The 18,162-nt window shown below is 34.9% G+C and overlaps 1 long non-coding RNA gene across 3 annotated transcripts in view; it reads left to right on the top strand.

Annotated features, from left to right (window-relative positions):
• LOC136041645 (uncharacterized) overlaps nucleotides 1–16,563 on the top strand; it is a 28,967-nt gene extending 12,404 nt beyond the window's left edge. For 2 of the 3 annotated variants that reach the window (XR_010621082.1, XR_010621080.1), the window contains 3 exons: nucleotides 2,865–3,203; nucleotides 5,247–5,390; nucleotides 16,432–16,563. This is a non-coding gene — a long non-coding RNA (uncharacterized LOC136041645). Of the gene's footprint in view, nucleotides 1–2,864; nucleotides 3,204–5,246; nucleotides 5,391–9,006; nucleotides 9,176–16,431 lie in introns of all 3 variants that reach the window. The other variant, XR_010621081.1, reaches the window with a different exon arrangement.
• The last annotated feature ends 1,599 nt before the right edge of the window (nucleotides 16,564–18,162 follow it).

Below are 18,162 nucleotides of genomic sequence, written 5' to 3'. Positions count from 1 at the left end.
GCAGAAGTCTTGCATACGTGATTTACGTAATTAGAACGGATCTGCTCAATTGCGGGGGGGGGGTAATTCTGAAAAATAAGAAGAATGACGTCTTTTTAACTTACGAAGGAGTGATCGGATCTTCATGAAACTTCATATTTAGAAGGACCTCGTAACTCCGATATCTTATTTTAAATCTCAACCGGATCAAGCGTAATTGGGGGGGGGCAGTTGGGGGGGGGACCGGAAATCTTAGAAAATACTTAAAGCGGTGAGATCAGGATGAAACTGGATCGGAAGCCTGTCTAAGATACGTGACTGACATAACTGGACCGGATCTGCTCTCTTTGGTGAAATTGGGGGGGGGGGTAATTTTGAAAATTGAGGTATTTGTAACTTACGAAAGGGTGACCAGATCTTAATGAAATTTGATATTTATAAGGATCTTGTGCTTTAAAGTTCTAATTTCAAATTCCGACCAGATCCTGTGACATTTGGGGGAGTTGGAGGGGGGAACCGGAATTCTTGGAAAACATGAAAATTGGAGTATTTATATTTTACGAATAAATGATCGGATCGTAATGAAATTTGATTTTTAGAAGGAATTCATGTCTCAGAGCTCTTATTTCAAATCCCGACCAGATCTTTTTACATTGTGGGGATTTGGAGAGGGAAATCTTGGAAAAACACTTGGAGTGTAGGAATCGGGATGAAGCTTGGTGGATAGAATAAACATATGTCCTTGATACGTGATTGACAGAATCGTACTGGATTTGCTCTCTTTGGGGGAGTTGGGGGGAGGGGTTCAGTGATTTGGCGAGTTCGGTGCTTCTGGACGTGATAGGGAGATGAAAATTGAAAGGCGTGTCAGGGAGCTGCACAATTTGACTTGATAAAGTCGTTTTCCCAGATTCGACCATCTGGGGGGCAAAAGGGAGAGGAAAAATTAGAAAAAATTAGGTATTTATAACTTACGAGTGGGTGATAGGATCTTAATGAATTTTGATATTTAGAAGGACTTTGTGACTCAGAGCTCTTATTTTAAATCTTGACCGGTATTAAGCCTCTTATTTTCCTTTTAAATCAATCTATTGATTCATAGAATTTTGTTAGAGCTCATACCATATGATCTCTTGGCTCTTAGCTCTTCTCGCCTCGTCACAAGTGCCATATGAGCTCTTAGCTCTTGTTGTAGTTTAGTGGATCCTATTTTAGGAATAGGTCTATAGAATAGTTAAATTTCAAAATTTTCTTTAGCAAGTCCAAAGTATGTGCTAAAAGCAAGATACTAAAAGTTGTTAGCGGCTGCTAGTAGAGGCTGTATAAAAACAGTAAAGGCAACATTTTGTAACAATTTGTGGTAAGGTGTTGTCAAGTTTCAGGATAAAATAAGTAGCAAAACTAAGAAGAAATTGACCTTTAATGTCTCCTTGAATTTTAATAGACTTTAGGCGAAACTAGCCTACCTTTATTTAATGGCAAAACGGTATTTATAGGTGCTAGTGATCTGTACATTGTTAAATTGTAACATTAACTTGTAATTTGGTTTTTTCGAATTGTTGAAGGTGAAAGGTGTGTCATATCAGGCAATATCACAGACTTGTTGTAAACAGGGGCATCAATTGATAAAAATGTGGGGAAGGGGGGTAGACAAAGTATATTTTTCAAAATCTTGGAGCGACATTTTTTTTTCATTGATTTTCTCAAATAAAAGTTCAAAATCTTTGCCTAATCCTAAACACTATTTTTTTAATAATAATGTTTCAATGTGAATGGAAAATGTTCAATGTGAAGAAACTCAAGTAAAAGCTTGTAACTTGTGCCACTTAACTTTGGCTACTTACGGCAGTGTGCATCCGGCATTATCCCATGGAACGCCCGTAGTCTCACTAAATATTGCCGTCATAAATCGTCGTAGCGTCTTGTCGATACGTTCCAAGCTTGAGTCTTCTTAAAATTACATAAATATCATGGTTGAAGCAGTATATGCAACCTAGTAAAGAGCGAACCACGGCTCATAGTAACTGAAAGTTTGAGACCCTGAAACCCTTCGAACGTAATGTTAGATCTAATCAAAAAATTATTCTTTTGAAATCATCATCGTTGAAAACCCTTAACTAGGGAATTATCCCCCTCCCATCTTGAACAGATTTTTTTGTATCATGATTACATTAGCAGCAGAGACTTAGTAAAGATCGAACCGTTACCTATACTAGTAAAAATATTTAGATTAGATTTATTTATATTTAACATGAATACAAAACGTAGCATGTAGAACCTATGTTGCACCTTAGGTGTTATGTAATGTTTTCAAAAACTGGAAACTTGAAACTAAATTTTGCAAAACTAAATAGGGATTTTGTTTCTAGCGGAAATATAAAGTATTTTAAAGAAATTTCACAGTAGACCTAAAGGTGAAACATTCTTATTTGTTATGCGGGAGTTTTGAGTTTTCAGTAAAGCGCTAGTCTCTCAGTATCCTCCAAGCATATGGGAATACCACCGGTAGTTTTATTTGTTCTAGTTTAATTGATGTATGTTTAGAAGGCTTCGAAGGCATAATAATGAGTTTTGTTTTGAGTTTCAACTTCACTTTTTATTTCCATTAACTTTAAGATTTATTTTTATTATACTTTTTATAATTAATTCCGTTTTGAGATTAATTTTAATCTTGGATTTGCGTATTACTTACAATGCTATCATCTTCCTGTTGCAGCGTGATTCGATCTCTGGGTCCCGTATTACCAAGACCAAGCTAAGGTCAAATCCAATAAGCGATTACAGGACATGTGTTTATTATTGCTTCTTTTGAAATGAAATTTCAAACGTTTCTTTTGAAAATTTCTTGGCCGCATAACAAGCCTTTTTCTTTTTCGTTTTTTTAGTGTGAGAAGATAGAAAAACGTCGTCTCGAGCGGAAAAAGCATTTGAATCAAGTTTTTGCAGATATCTCTGACCTTTCCGTTGCAATCGATAACAAATTCAAAGAAGAAGTTCGATTAAGGGAATATTACGAAAATTTAGAAAGGTCACTTCATAGAGAGCAACAGTCATCGTCATTCCAATGAATCACATTGAAATCAAGCCTGGTGCGATGCTCATTGAGTACATTCGAAATCTAGATGACTGCCGATTTTCCCGAAAGAGTTCTCAGTGTTAAGAGAGGAGAGAATGGAAACTTGAAAAGAAACGACATTGAATGGATAAAACAGAAAATAACGCAGGTATCATTTTTTAAAGGCTAAACTTTTCGAATGTATAAGATGGACGTGTCCTAGCCATTCTTCCATCTTACTACTTTTCATGGTTTTGCATTTTCCATGACCTTCTTGTATATAATCTAATTCAATTTGCGTGTTATGCTCTTTTGTTCCTTGTCCTTTCTTCCTTGTCCCTTAAAAAAACCTATGCGATCCTCCCAATGGTGAGTTTGGGTTAGGTTATTTGGGCTATTTCTGAAAATTGTCACTTGTTGAATTACTCATTTCCTTATCTTTTCAAATTGTGCAATTGTATTTCCTGTTAGAAAATAGCCTGGCAAATATTTAGTATTTTAATACCCTTTAAGTATTTATGTGTTTTTTTTTTATTAGTGCTTTTATGTTATAGCGCTTTATAGTATTTATTGTGTTTTTTTTCTATTAATATCTGCTGCATTCTTTGGTTGACAAAATCCCAAGGCCTTAGTTTTTTTTTCAGTAGGTGGAATCGAAGTCTTCTTTTATTGATATTAATTAGAAATTATTAATCTCAATGTTTTCTATGATCGTTTATTTTTATGGCCCTTGGTATTAACCAAGTGACATATTGCAATGGCAAATTCTGTCGGTCTGTCTGTCGGTCCCGGTTTTGTTACTTTAGGCACTTCCAGGTAGGCTTGGACGCTGAAATTTAGCAGTCGTATCTGGGACCGGACCCCATGGGACCGGACTGGATTAAAATAGAAATAGTCATTTTCCCGATTTGACCATCTGGGAGTGGGAGCGGGGGGCCGATTAATTCGGAAAAAATAGAAAAAAATGAAGTATTTTTAACTTACGAACGATTGATCAGATCTTAATGAAATTTTATGTTTAGAAGGATATCGTGTCTCAGAGCTCTTATTTTAAATCCCGACTGGATCTGGTGACATTGGGGGGAGTTTGGAGGAACCTAAAATCATGGAAAACGCTTATAGCGGAGGGATCGGGATGAAACTTGGTGGAAAAAATAAGCAGAAGTCTTAGATACGTGATTGACATAATTGGAACGGATCCGATCTACTGGGGGGGGGGGGTGACTGAAAAATTAGAAAAAATGACGTTTTTTTAACTTACGACGGAGTGATCAGATCTTCATGAAACTTCATATTTAGAAGGATATCGTAACTCAGATGTCTTATTTTAAATCTCAACCTGATTCAGCGTCGAAGTTGGGGGGGGGGACGGAAATCTTTGAAAATACTTAAAGCGGAGAGATCAGGATGAAACTGAATGGGAAGAATAAAAAAGGTCTAAGATACGTGACTGACGTAACCGGACCGGATCCGCTCTCTTTGGTGGAGTTTGGGGGGCGGTAATTTGGAAAATGAGATATTTTTAGCTTACGAACGGAAGACCAGATCTTAATGAAATTTGATATTAGAAGGAATTCATGTCTCAGAGCTCTTATTTCAAATCCCGACCAGATCTGTTGACATTGAGGGGAGTTGGAGGGGGAAATCGGAAATGTTGGAAAACGCTTAGATAGGAGGAATCGGGATGAAGCTTGGTGGATAGAATAAGCAGATGTCGTAGATATGTGATTGCCGTAATCGTACTGTATTCGCTCTCTTTGGGGGAGTTGGGGGGGAGGGGTTCAGTGCTTTGGCGAGTTTGGTGCTTCTGAACGTGTTAAGAAGATGAAAATTGGTAGGCGTGTCAGGGAGCTGCGTAAATTGACTTGATAAAGTCGTTTTCCTAGATTCGACCATCTGGGGGGGCTAAAGGGAGAGGAAAAATTAGAAAAAATTAGGTATTTATAACTTACGAGTGGGTGATCGGATCTATGAATTTTGATATTTAGAAGGACATCGTGACTCAGAGCTCTTATTTTAAATCCCGACCGGCGTTAAGCCTCTGATTTTCCTTTTAAATCAATCTATTGGTTCTTAGAATTTTGTTAGTGCTCATACCATATGAGCTTATGGCTCTTAGCTCTTCTTGCCTCGTCACAAGTGCCATATGAGCTCTTAGCTCTTGTTCTTTTTTGCCATTTGTATTAAACCAGAAATTCTAATTTTTTATTAGGCCATTCCATCGCTGTGCTGAAGGGATATAGTCGATTCCCTTGAATATGTCCACTTTCAGGACATTGGAAAACGTTTAATCAACGACGAACAGTCTACGTTGATAAGAGCACGAATGTACTAGAACTGCAATATTTTTTTCAAAGTGAGTTTTTCCTTTAAATATTCAATTTTTTTAAGTAAATTGACAAACATTTTCATTTAGATTAGAGTGGAGTGAAGTAGGGAGAGAGATCTAATGAGGAGTGTATTGGTAGTATAGCCTTGCTTTAGTTCAGGCTAAAGTTGAACTAGTAGATGGTGCTGGAAAAAGTCACGACAATTTTCTCTGATTGTTGCTAACAGTGTGAAATTTTTACTCACTATTTCTTTTGTTTTCTTCGTTTTTGATTACATAGCAACTAAAACAATTAAGTAGTTTCTGGAATTCTTAAATGTTTATTATGTACAACCAAAATTATTCACGCTAAAGTATTCAAGTTCTTAAAAAAAAAAAAAAAACTCATTGAAATTCTTTATCCTTTGAGGTGAAAGAGTCTTTCTGAAATAATTATGCATAAGAAATAACTAAATAAGGACGAAAGACCCTAAAATCACCGAAAAAGGTATTATAGTTTTAAGATAGACTAGGGCGTCTTAAACTATTGGTTGCGACCTCAAGTCGGGTCGCGTGGCAAAATTTTTTGGTCGCAAAAGATTTTAAAGTTAAATATTTAAATACGCGATTTTATAACATCCAGATGTTTATTTTTGTCAGCTGAACTTATAAAGATTCATGGAAGAGGAATTGTTATTCTGTCTTCCTATAAAAGACCTTACTAGAGGGAAGGATATAAATTGTAAAGTTGATCTAGATGATGTACAGCTAATCATGATGTAATTGCAATAACAGTCAAAAATATTGGTTACAGCTAATCATAATAGCCGCTCATAATGATAAGCAAAAACAATTAGCTCCAGAATCGAATGATTTGCTTCAGGATGCGGTTAAGGTTATAAATTTTATCAAGATAATATAAATTTTCAAGAGGTTCTATGCTCAACCTTTATCCATTTTCATATTAAACCATAAACCTATATGAAATTTATAGTGTTTTGCCTAATCATTCAGAAGCATTAAGGTTATAAATTTTATTAAGAGCCACGTTCTTGACAATCATTAATTTTCAAATCTCTGTAGGGATACGGCTTCCAACTACACAAATCTATTGTTACATGCGAAAGTAAAGTTGTTGTCAAGAGGTCTAAGGTTAAGATGATTATTGTTATTAAAGGACGAAATTGAAATATATTTTAACAAGGATAATGTGAAACTGCTAGTTTTCTTCAAAACGACATGGCTATCCAACTTGTGTCATATGTCAGATATCTTTGTAAAATTACACAAAGTATTCAACTTGTCTGAGCAATATATTTACTTCAAATAATGAAATTGAAAGTTTTACATAACAAAAGGATCGACATTTGGAAAATTATGGTTGAAAAAAATCCTTCGAAATATTTTCCAGTGTCAACAATTTATAAACCAGAAACACCATTTTCATACTTCTATTGCAAAAATTATTATAGATCAGGCCAAACTCGAGAATTGATGGAATTGTCCTGTCTTAAATTATAGAGCTTGGACGACTGATCCGAATAAACGGCAGAAAGCTAAATGTCGACATCTACTAGGTTCTTTTGTTTGTTTGGAGCTTATGATTTAGGGTGTTCGTTTTGTTATATGGTTTTTATGGCGCTTGGTATTAACCAAGTGACATAGCAATCGCAAAATCTGTCGGTCTGTTGGTCTGTCCAGGTTTTGCTACTTTAGGGACTTCCAGGTAAGCTAGGATGATGAAATTTGATAGGCGTATCAGGGACCGGACCAGATTAAATTAGAAATAGTCGTTTTCCTGATTTGACAATCTGGGGGGGGGAAGGGGGGGCCGTTAATTCGGAAAAAATAGGAAAATTGAAATATTTTTAACTTACGAATGGTTGATCAGATCTTAATGAAATATGATGTTTGGAAAGATACCGTGTCTCCGAGCTGCTATTCTAAATCCCGACCGGATCTGGTGACATTGGGGGGAGTTGGAAGGAGGAGACCTGAAATCTTGGAGAACGCTAAGAGTGGAGGGATCAGGATGAAACTTGGTGGGAAAAATTAGCACAAGTTCTAGATACATGATTGACATAACTGGAACGGATCCGCTCTCTTTGGGGTAGTCGGGGGGGGGGTTTAGTTCTGAAAAATTAGAAAAATGAGGTATTATTAAATTACGAATGGGTGATCGGATCTCAACGAACTTTGATATTTAGAAGGATATCGTGTCTCAAAGCTCTTATTTTAAATCCCAACCGGATCTGGTGACATTGAGGGGATTTTCGGGTGGAGGAACCTAAAATCATGGAAAACGCTTAGATTGGAGGGATCGGGATAAAACTTGTTGGGAAAAATAACTTAGATACGTGATTTACATATTTGGAACGAATCCGCTCTATTGATGGGGGGTTACTTAGATACGTGATTTACATATTTGGAACGGATCCACTCTATTGATGGGGGGGGGGGGTTAATTTTGAAAAATTAGACAAAATACGTTACGAAGGAGTGATCAGATCTTCATGAAACTTCATATTTAGAAGGACCTCGTAACTCAGATCTCTTATTTTAAATCTCTACCGGATCCAGCGTCATTGGGGGGACCGGAAATCTTAGAAAATACTTAAAGCGGAGAGATCAGGATGAAACTGGATGGGAAGAATAAAAACCCGTCTAAGATACGTGTTTGACATAATCGGACTGGATCTGCTCTCTTTGGTGGAGTTTGGGGGGGGGGATATACCGAAAATTTAGATATTTGTAACTTGCGAAAGGGTGACCAGATCTTAATGAAATTTGATATTTAGAAGGATCTTGTGCTTTAAAGCTCTAATTTTGAATTCCACCCAGATTATGTGACATTGGGGGGAGCTGGAGGGGGAAACCGGAAATTTTGGAAAAATTGAAAATTAGGGTATTTTTTATCTAACGAATAGCTGATCGGATCTTAATGAAATTTGACATTTAGAAGGAATTCATGTCTCAGAGATCTTATTTCAAATCCTGACCTGATCTTTTGACATTGGGGGGAGTTGGAGGGGGAAATCTTGGAAAATACTTGGAGTGGAGGAATCGGGATGAAGCTCGGTGGATAGAATAAACAAATGTCCTTGATATGTGATTGACGGAACCGTATTGGGCTCGCTCTCTTTGGGGGAGTTGGGGTACGGGTTCAGTGATTTGGCGAGTTTGGTGCTTTTTGACGTGCTAGGACAATGAAAATTGGTAGGTGTGTCAGGGAGCTGCACAAATTGACTTGATAAAGTTTTTTTCCAGATTCGACCATCTGGGGGGCTAAAGGGAGAGGAGAATTTTGAAAAAAATTAGGTATTTATATCTTCCGAGTGGGTTATTGGATCTTTATGAAATTTGATATTTAGAAGGACATCGTGATTCACAGCTCTTTTTTTAACTCCTGACCGACGTTAAGCCTCTGATTTTCCTTTTAAATCAATCTATTGATTCTTAGGATTTTGTTAGAGCTCATACCATATGAGCTCTTGGCTCTTAGCTCTTCTTGCCTCGTCACAAGTGCCGTATGAGCTCTTAGCTCTTGTTCTTTGCTATGATGCGTTGCTTTTCATAGTTATATTTTGTTAGAGATCTTTGATTTGGGATGTTTTTATTGTTTCTCTGTGTTTTTGAGTTGTCAAGTTTCTGTTAAACTTTTCAGTCTTGTATTTCCTTGGAAGGCTTTCTCAGTTTGTGAAAACCAACTAATCTATACTGGCTGAATCAAACATATGAGACGAAAAAAGAAATTGAATATAGCGGAAAGACAAAAGTACAAAAGAGAGTACATGTTTGATGTTGTAGATTTGCATTAAAAAAATCATTTCCAGGTTTGTATGCACTGCTTTCTTTCTCTTATTATGAAGTATGTTAAATGAAGCTTCTTTGGCCAACATAATACACTTTGTAAGGTGATAGTACTAATGGTACTATTAGAAGTTTTAGAAATTTCGTTCTCTTCCTCTAACAGTAGAATCTCATTTTGGTTACTATTGACTGACATAGTCACAAATTTTATTCATGGAATACCGCCTAATTTACTACAAATTTCCTCACACAATCTTTTTGTGAAATAGTCAAAGAAGGAGTCAGTATTCCTTGTAGGTTTGTTTGATATTCAAAAGAACTAGTCCATGCTACCCAAAATAAAACGTAAAGTTGAAAAATATTCAGACACTGAAGGGTTATATTTCCATAGATTGAGGGGTGAGCGTGAAAGAATGTTGTCTCCTCGTTGGAGTTACCTGTACTGGGCTTTATAGTATTTTGTAGATGTGTAGCTTGAACCTTATAACGGGGGACATATAGTTTGCTATTTTTTGTTGTTTTTTTCCAGATTTTTTGTGTTCCGTGTGTTGGTTTTTGAATCTCATGGTCTTGAATATTTATTATGCAATTCCTTGTTTTCCGTGTTATTTTTTAGCATACTGGAAGTGAATTTATTTCAGATACGCTCTGGTTTATATACTTTACGGGTTAGATCGTTTCTGCAGTATGTTTCTTAGAATTGCAGTTGCAGTATGTTTCTTAATTTGTATTTATTATGGGCCATGTTTAGGGCTTTGAATTTTTGGGGGACTCTTATGATGACTTTGTGTACAATTGTTTTTTTTTTCTTGGCTCCATACTTTGACTTGTCCGTGCTTTCTTTTAATTTTTAGAAACTATAAATAAAAAACTTAGGGTTTGTTATGCTAAGTTGGCTGTTCATTGGCTTCTGTGGTAGATTTCTTATAATTTTGAATTTGACTTGTTTGAAGAATATAGTTTCGAATATTTCCTTTTGCCTTTTTGCAACTACTGTAATAGATTTCTTAGAATTCTGAAAATGGCTTTGAAATTATGATTTGGTATATTCCATGCTTTGACTTTTCAATTTTGGAGAAAGCCTTATGTTTCATTCCTTGACTGGTTATTGTGTTGTTAGTTTTCAGAATGTGGCTTTGTTCGAAATATTCGTTTGAAAATTCGTTGGGCAACTTAAGTTTGAAATTATTGTTTGTTTTCTTTCATGCTTCAACTAGTGGCTGCTTTCTGTTTATTTTGAAGCTTTCTTGATCGAAATTTGTTACCTGATATGTTCAGTCTGGCTTTGTTTGAAATTTGGATTTGCTGAGTTTCATGTTTTTAAGTGTTTGAGGAAAATGCTTTGATGTATTTAACATTGTGTTCTAAAGTTTGTCTTGTCTGTGGGAAATTTTTACCATCCTTTCACCTGTCTGACTTCAATTCCTTAGCTTAAGTCTTATTCCAGTCTTTATGAAAAGCTTCTTGGCTCACCTGGGTATCTTTTAGTTTCTTTCACTTTGATAATTCATCAGTTTCATCTCATTCTTTCCCATTTCTCCTATTTCTCAATCATCCTGTTTCTGTTTTCAGCCCACCTGACCTTCTTTTGAATTCTTTCCTTAGCATACGAGCTGTTCCAGTCTTTTTAAATGGCTTTTATGTTGATTTTTTCTGGATCACGAGTCGTGTTAGTCTTTTTCAAGCTACTTACTCTAATCTTCTCCTAATTCAACCCGTGGGAGTTCTGTTTGCTGTCCTAAGAAGCTTTTCTGTTTTTTAGTTTCTAACACCCAGATATAGTTCTATCCTATTTTTTTCTGGGATCTCCTAGCTTATTTCAAAAGGATTAGATCTTTTCAGATGTTTTCAGTATATTCGGTTCTTATTTATGCCTTTTTGATGTACTTCTAGCATCTACTAGTGTATTTCAAAAAGATAGAGCTTTTCTAATATTTTTAGTGTTTTTCGCTCTGATTTATTTATATCAGATATACCTCTAGTGTCTTCTAGATTATTCCAAGATGATAGGACCTTTCCTATGTAATTAAGTGTTCTGAGTCGCCATTTAGTGCTATCTGACGTATTTTTAACGTCTCATAATCTATGTCGAGACGAAAAAACGTTTTACAAGATGTGCAAAGACTGAAGAAGAAAAAACGAAGATATTTTCTGCCAGTGCAAAAGAGATAATGAAATGCAAATTTTTCCTTCCCTCCTTTTGAGACCTTCGCTGAGCTGTTCATTGCAAAAATGGAAGAATAATAAAAGACAAAACAAACTGAAACCACTAAAATAAGCGAAAAATTTCCCTGGAATAGTGAAATGATAAATGAATAAAAATTTTATTATTTAATAGCAATTCAAAAAATAAATTAGGTTAATTTTTTAATGTATTTTATAGAAGCTAATTGGTCGTCAGGTCTGGTGACACTTAAAGTTTTATTGGACTGGACAATGATGATTTAAAAGAGACAAATCTGAATATATAACTTTGTTATAAATGCCCTCTCAGCCAAATTGGCCAAGACATGCTCTTCTCAGTTTGATTATTACTCCGTATATGAAAGGGGCTTTTCTTCCTCAACGCCTCTCTCTGTACGCTAAAGTTTGACTCTTTCTCTTAGCTCTACTTTTTAAAAAAGGAAAAAACTTTAGCGTAAAGAGCGGGGCGTTGAGGAATAAAAGCCCCTTTCATATATGGAGTAATTTCTGTTCGTTTTAAGTTTTAATGTCGCTCCTTGTTTTCATTTAAAAAAAATTGTTTTTTTTTATTTAATTTCTGAACGTTTTTTAATTCATTCATGTTTTGATCTTGGCTCTCCGCACATAAATAATTAAAACAAAATTTGCATATTAATTTTCTTTTTGGGTAAATGGCTTTCTCATAGTTTTATTTAACAGTATCTAACTATTTAACAGTCTGTTTAACAGTATCACAATTCTTTAGCATAAAGATTCCAAACAGTCTCTTCCCAACCCCTCATTAGCACAAGGAACAAAACTGACTTTTTTTTTTACCAGTGCCAAATTCAATACTATCCACATTAACTCTGAATATGAACCCTACCGACAGATCTTTCAAGTAATCTTTGGAATTTTAACTTAAAATAAGGGAATTTAACTTACCTGTAAATAGATTCTGAGCTCCACCTTTCAGGCGTATATACCCAAAATATGTATCATGGGTCCTTCTCGGAGTCATCATAATTTTTTCATTTTATCATTCACTCGTGACTGAATGTATTGTAAACGTCAGTGATTGGGAGCTACACATCATGCTTCAGGCAACAGACAAAGAAGGAGATATTAGAAAAATAAAATCAATTTTACGATTAAAGGGAAACGTATTTAGGATCATAGTTATCGTTGCGAATGTTCCTCGTTCAGCACAGAAATTTGGATGGCCTTGTCACTCCTTTAATCGTAAACATGTGAAACTTTCAAATGAGCCTGTTCTAGAAACTTTGGCAGACCAAAAGGCTCAAATGATGAGGTTGAGGAACCTATTGAAGGTACTTTTATATTTACAAAAATGTAGATATTATAATAATAATGCTATAAACATACTCATAAAAAGACACTTTTTCTTTGTACCATTGTTTTTTTTTTTAATATTTTATTGATAATTAATTTCTGGGGTGCAATATTCCTGAGTTCCCGAAAATCCTTAAGACGGCTGCAGAAAGGATAATTGCTCAGGTTTAAAATTTTTTTAATGAATCTTTTTTTTGGTGGGGAAGGTGGGTTTATTTGCATTTACGTTAGTGATTTTACATTCTGTATTTACGAAAATTGTTTTGTATAATCTTGCTCTTCTTAAAATTAATTTTTATGTTATTAAGAAATTATATTTATTGGTTTAAGTTTGACATGAGGGGTTTGGGTTGTTCAAGACATTTTGCAAGAGGTAAAAATAATAAAAAATATTTTGTTTGGTGATGAATGGCTAATGGATGAGTTTCAATGTAATTTTACGTGTTTGGGGAATAGGGGGAGGGAGCTCATGTGTCATCCTCACCTAATATGATCTAGACATAGATAAAGTAGATAACATGATCGTGAAAAGAAGATCTTTATCCCCGTGGTATAGCTTTTTGAGTAAATAAATCTATCAAAGATAAACAACACAGATGTCTCATAGTGAGTATAAAGAAGTTAAAAATAAGAAAATGAAGTAAGGATATTGGGACACGAGTGCAAAATCACATAATCAGATATATATATATATATATATATATATATATATATATATATATATATATATATATATATATATATATATATATATATATATATATATATATATATATATATATATATTGAAAAGAGAAATCACCAATGCAACTGGACAAACACATTAAAAAAAAAATATATATATATATATATATATATATATATATTATCACCCGATTGAGACGGATGATTAATTATCAAGGTTTTTGACCATGATGATGCCAATGGTCCACTTTCTATTTCGATCCAGCACTAATTCCAAGGGGTTTCAGACTTCGTGAATTCACTATAAATTTGTTTTCACAGTAGACGTTTACTTTTAAGACTAACTGAAACAATGGTTACCATTCCTAAATCAGTGTTAGTTGACAATTTTTCTCACTTGGCAGATATTTTGAAAACGTATTTTTCAAATTTTGGTTACTATGGGCTATGGATCGCTCTTTACTAGCTTGCATCTATTGCTGCAACCACGATTGTAAGCAATGAGCTGTTGCAGACGACATTAGTATAGTGTAAACAACCCTTTGGGTGGGTGAAGGTGAATGTATACACTCGGCTTTTTTCTTAGCCACATTCATCATCAATGCTGCAGTTCCTATCCCCCTTCGTTTCCATGAGGTTAGGTCTCATAGTTCAAACTAGCGGTATTTTATAGCCCGGGTACCATAAAGTTTGGTTTTAACTCAGCAATTTTGAGCAAATTTTTTACTTTTAAGACTAACTGAAACAATGGTGCCCATTCCTAAATCAGTGTTAGTTGGCAATTTTTCTCACTTGGCAGTTTTTTGAAAACGCATTTTTCAAAATTTGGTTACTATGGTCTATGGTTCATTCTTTACTAGCTTGCATCTACTGCAACCACGATTGTTAGCAATGAGCTGTTGCAGACGACAGTAGTATAGTGTAAACGACCTCTTAGGTGGGTGAAGGTGAATGTATACACTCGCCTTTTTTTTTTAGCCACACTCATCATTAATGCAGCAGTTCCTGTCCCCCTTCGTTTCCATGAGGCCCAAAACGGGATGTTCAATCTCATAGTTGAAACTAGCGCTATTTTATAGCCCGGATACCATACTATTCAGTTTTAACTCAGCAACCTTGAATGGATTTTGACTCGAGTAATAATAAACTCGAGTAAAAACTAAGTAATAATACAGGATTTTCACCATTATTTTTTTTACAGATTGTGGGCTCACAAAATTTCTAAATTGTAAGAAAAATATATATACTTTGTTTAAATTCTCTCTCTTCTATTCTTGGAGGACATTTTGTACAGATGCTGATGCAAAAATAAATGTCCCACAAGTGGCGCTGATGTTGCGTGAAATGCGACTAATTTCAGTCATAGTTTTTAATACATTTATGTCACTTCTTTTTTTTTGCAGCTGCCAAAACTATTGGTTATACTCTACCACAAGCTACTACTATTAATTCTGCTACTACTACTGCTGCTGCTACTAGATACAAAATAAATTTCGAATATTTTCACTTTTTTTATTTTAATATAAAAAAAAATTTCAAACTTTCATAGGCAAATACCTGCAGGCCCTATATTTATGTTAAACTGACAATTCATGGTCATTTTTGTTTCAAAATTGAAACAGAAGAAGAGAGAAGCAAAGCCTTGTATGATTCTTCTTTAAATTATAAAACAAAAAATATGTTTAATAAAATATGGAGTCTTGAACTGCATAACTCTTAAGGAATTAAAATCATTATTTAGTAAGATTTTTTTTTAATTTGTTTTTATTGCTCCTTTTAAAAGCCTTAACAGTCAGAGAAATATTAGTTTAGTTTCTGTTGAAATTTTGAGGAACTAAGCAAATGGTCCAAAATCCACACAATTTTCGATATCCAAAAACAACTAAATGGGCTTGAAAAATTTATTGCAAAGCTACTTGGAGGGGGCAGGGGGAGTTGCACAATTGACTTGGTATCCTGATTGAGGAAAATGGAGGAAGTCGCACCTAGGGGTTAACCAATTTGATTGAATTTTATTTTGCTTCCTTTTTTATATTTGTGTTAAGATGGGGATTCTGTAATTTCACGGGTACTACCAGCCCTTGGAAGGGTTTTGGGTTTACAGGTAGCGAGGTGCAAATAGCCAAACCCCTGTCCGTTGTAACTTCTGTTGGTGTGTACTTGACTAGGTTATGTATTTTAATTTTTATTCCCTTTAGGGTTCATATTTCCTCATATACCAATTGTGTCTATGTTTTATGGTACTATTTATTTTCATTTGATTTCTGATTGCTTTTCTGTTGTATTGAATGTTTTATAGCTGCACAAAATAATTCGTGAGACCACACTGGCTAATCATGACAAAACAAACAGCCGTAAAGAAGAGATAGCGAGGATAATACCAGCCATTAAAAAATCAAAGAGAACTATTTAAATATTTCAGTCAAAATCTCTGCTTGACCTTTAGTGCGAAATAAAAAAAAAAAAAAATAAAATAAAATAGATGAAAGCGTGATAAAGTAAAACATACTAAAAATAATTTTCAGCTTTTTGTTTGAAAAATTTCATCTAAAACCGGTTATGGTGTTATGGTACCCATTTTAAGGGCATTGTGAAAAGTTTAAGGCAGTAGATAAGGGCAGTGGAGGGTATCCTCATAATAATGGATTTTCATTCTTTTGGCTTTTTTTTAAGTGAATATACCAATATGATAGCCGCCACACTCTTCCCAACCCTGCCTAGCTTTAAACAAAGTTACTTCTTTTGTGATGGTCTCTTTATGAAATTCTATAAGTTACAAGTGCCTAAACAAGCAATGCTACAGTGGCAGCATTGCCTAAGAAGATCATCTAAAGTCGGGGAAATATCTGCCTTAGGTGAGCTTAAATACTATTTTCATTTTGTTGACTCGTCTATTGAATAATTCAATTATAATATTAGATGGCAGGTGTTTGTACGGAGATTTTTAGCATTGTTGAAAAAAAAAAATTACTAACTGAAATAGTTTATTTTGAATTTCTGTGTTTTTCTGTTTTTTCTTTTTTTGTTTTTTTTTTCCGTATACTAAATGTCATTTTATAATTCTTTTTATGGATTTTAGGTGAGGTTTGTCTTAGCCTTGGATCCACTGTTTGTGTCTAAGTCAACTCAAGACTCCTGGCAAACATTTAAAAATTTGTGTAATTATGGCTTTGAAAGTACAAAAGTAATTAAATAAAATTGTAATATATTACCCTTTTGTAGTTAATCTGTCAATTTGCAAGATAATACTATATTCCACCAAAAATTCATATTTGGCATACGATGGATCATTTTCCGTTTATTGCCATTTACTACTCTAATTTGGTCTTAAAAGCCTGGACGTATGATATAATTCGCTAAAGCTGTCTTGGCAGCTTATGATTTTTGTTAATTTCCTGAATATTAAACTTTGAGTCACTATCTCAAACAGAGTAAAAGTTCCTAGTCCCTTCTTTTGAAGTTTCTTAAGCAAGTGTCCAGAGTCGATAGGGATTAGAGGGTAACCCGTCACCCCTCCTTCACACTCTTTTTTCCCAAATATATTCTATCAAAATTGGAAAATAACCAGTCTGTTCAAGATAGTCCAAAGATTACACAGTACCTTTGGAGTGGATACATTCTTCAGAGCCCAAAGGAAAGGGTTTCAAGTTATGTCTGGTCTATATAAAAAAGACGTCCGTATAAACTCTTATTGGAAATTGAAGGTTCTGTTTCCCTTTTAAGGAGACTAAAGTGATCGGAGGAAAAGTTGCCCCCTTCCCCGCGATGTCATCTCTTCCTCAAATGAATCCGATAGCAATTTTGAGATAGTCATTTTGTCCAAAATCATTCAATGATTATATGGCAATGCCCCTGGGATTAAAACAACCCTACGGAGCCTGGAAGTAGGCCTACTGGTTTTAAGTTATATCTTGGGGGCATATAAGGTTTGATAGTAGGGTTGATCATCTTAATCTTGAAGGAGGTTCATTTATTTAGAAATTAAAAGTTCTAACTCTATTTGAAAAGTCAAAACTAACCGAACGGCAACAAGTCACCCCATCAGACACCCTTTTCCCTACACTTTGGATAAAAATTTAATTTGTCTATTTTGCTTATAATAGTTGAAAAGTTGAATAAACATGGCTTTGGAGTTGGGCCCCCCCAGCCATCAGTAAAAGCGCTATAAGCTCTGCTAGTTACCCATCATTAGCATATAAAGCTCTTATGGAAGGTGTGGTCGTATAGACTTTTAAGGAGGCTCATTCAATTGGAATTCAAAAGTTCTCGAGCCCTTTCTAAGAGTCAAAATTGATAAAGGAAGACCATCCTTCACCTTTTTTTTCTCTAAATGCTTCCTATTAAAATTTTGAAATAACCAGTCCTCCTTTCCTCTCCTCTTTTCCCAAGAGGTATCCAGTCAAAACGTTGATCTAATGTCTGCAGGTCGGTGTTTTCTGGAAGAATATTTTAAGGGAGGGGGTAAACACCAGCTCCCACTGCAGTAATTCATTAGAACTGGTTAAACATTATGAGCTGTAATAAAAGTTAAAGTGAAAAAGGGATATTTTCACTGTTTGTTTGTGGGGTGGGGGGAGGCCTAATTTCCACAGGATATTTTATAGGGGAGGGGCAAACACCAGCTCCCTCTGCAATAACATTTTACAACTGATTGAAACATATGGGTAATAGCAAAGGGAAAATGAAGATGCTTCAACAGTGTCAATAGACTTTTCCACAGAGCTTCAAAAAGAAACGAAAAACAGAAAATAGAATAGAACTATAGCTAAAACTGGGATAGGCACTTACTCCCCTTTCTCGGACAATGTGT

Source organism: Artemia franciscana, unplaced genomic scaffold, assembly GCF_032884065.1.
Source record: "Artemia franciscana unplaced genomic scaffold, ASM3288406v1 PGA_scaffold_32, whole genome shotgun sequence".
NCBI lineage: Eukaryota > Metazoa > Arthropoda > Branchiopoda > Anostraca > Artemiidae > Artemia > Artemia franciscana.
This window is presented reverse-complemented; position numbering and strand designations above follow the sequence as displayed.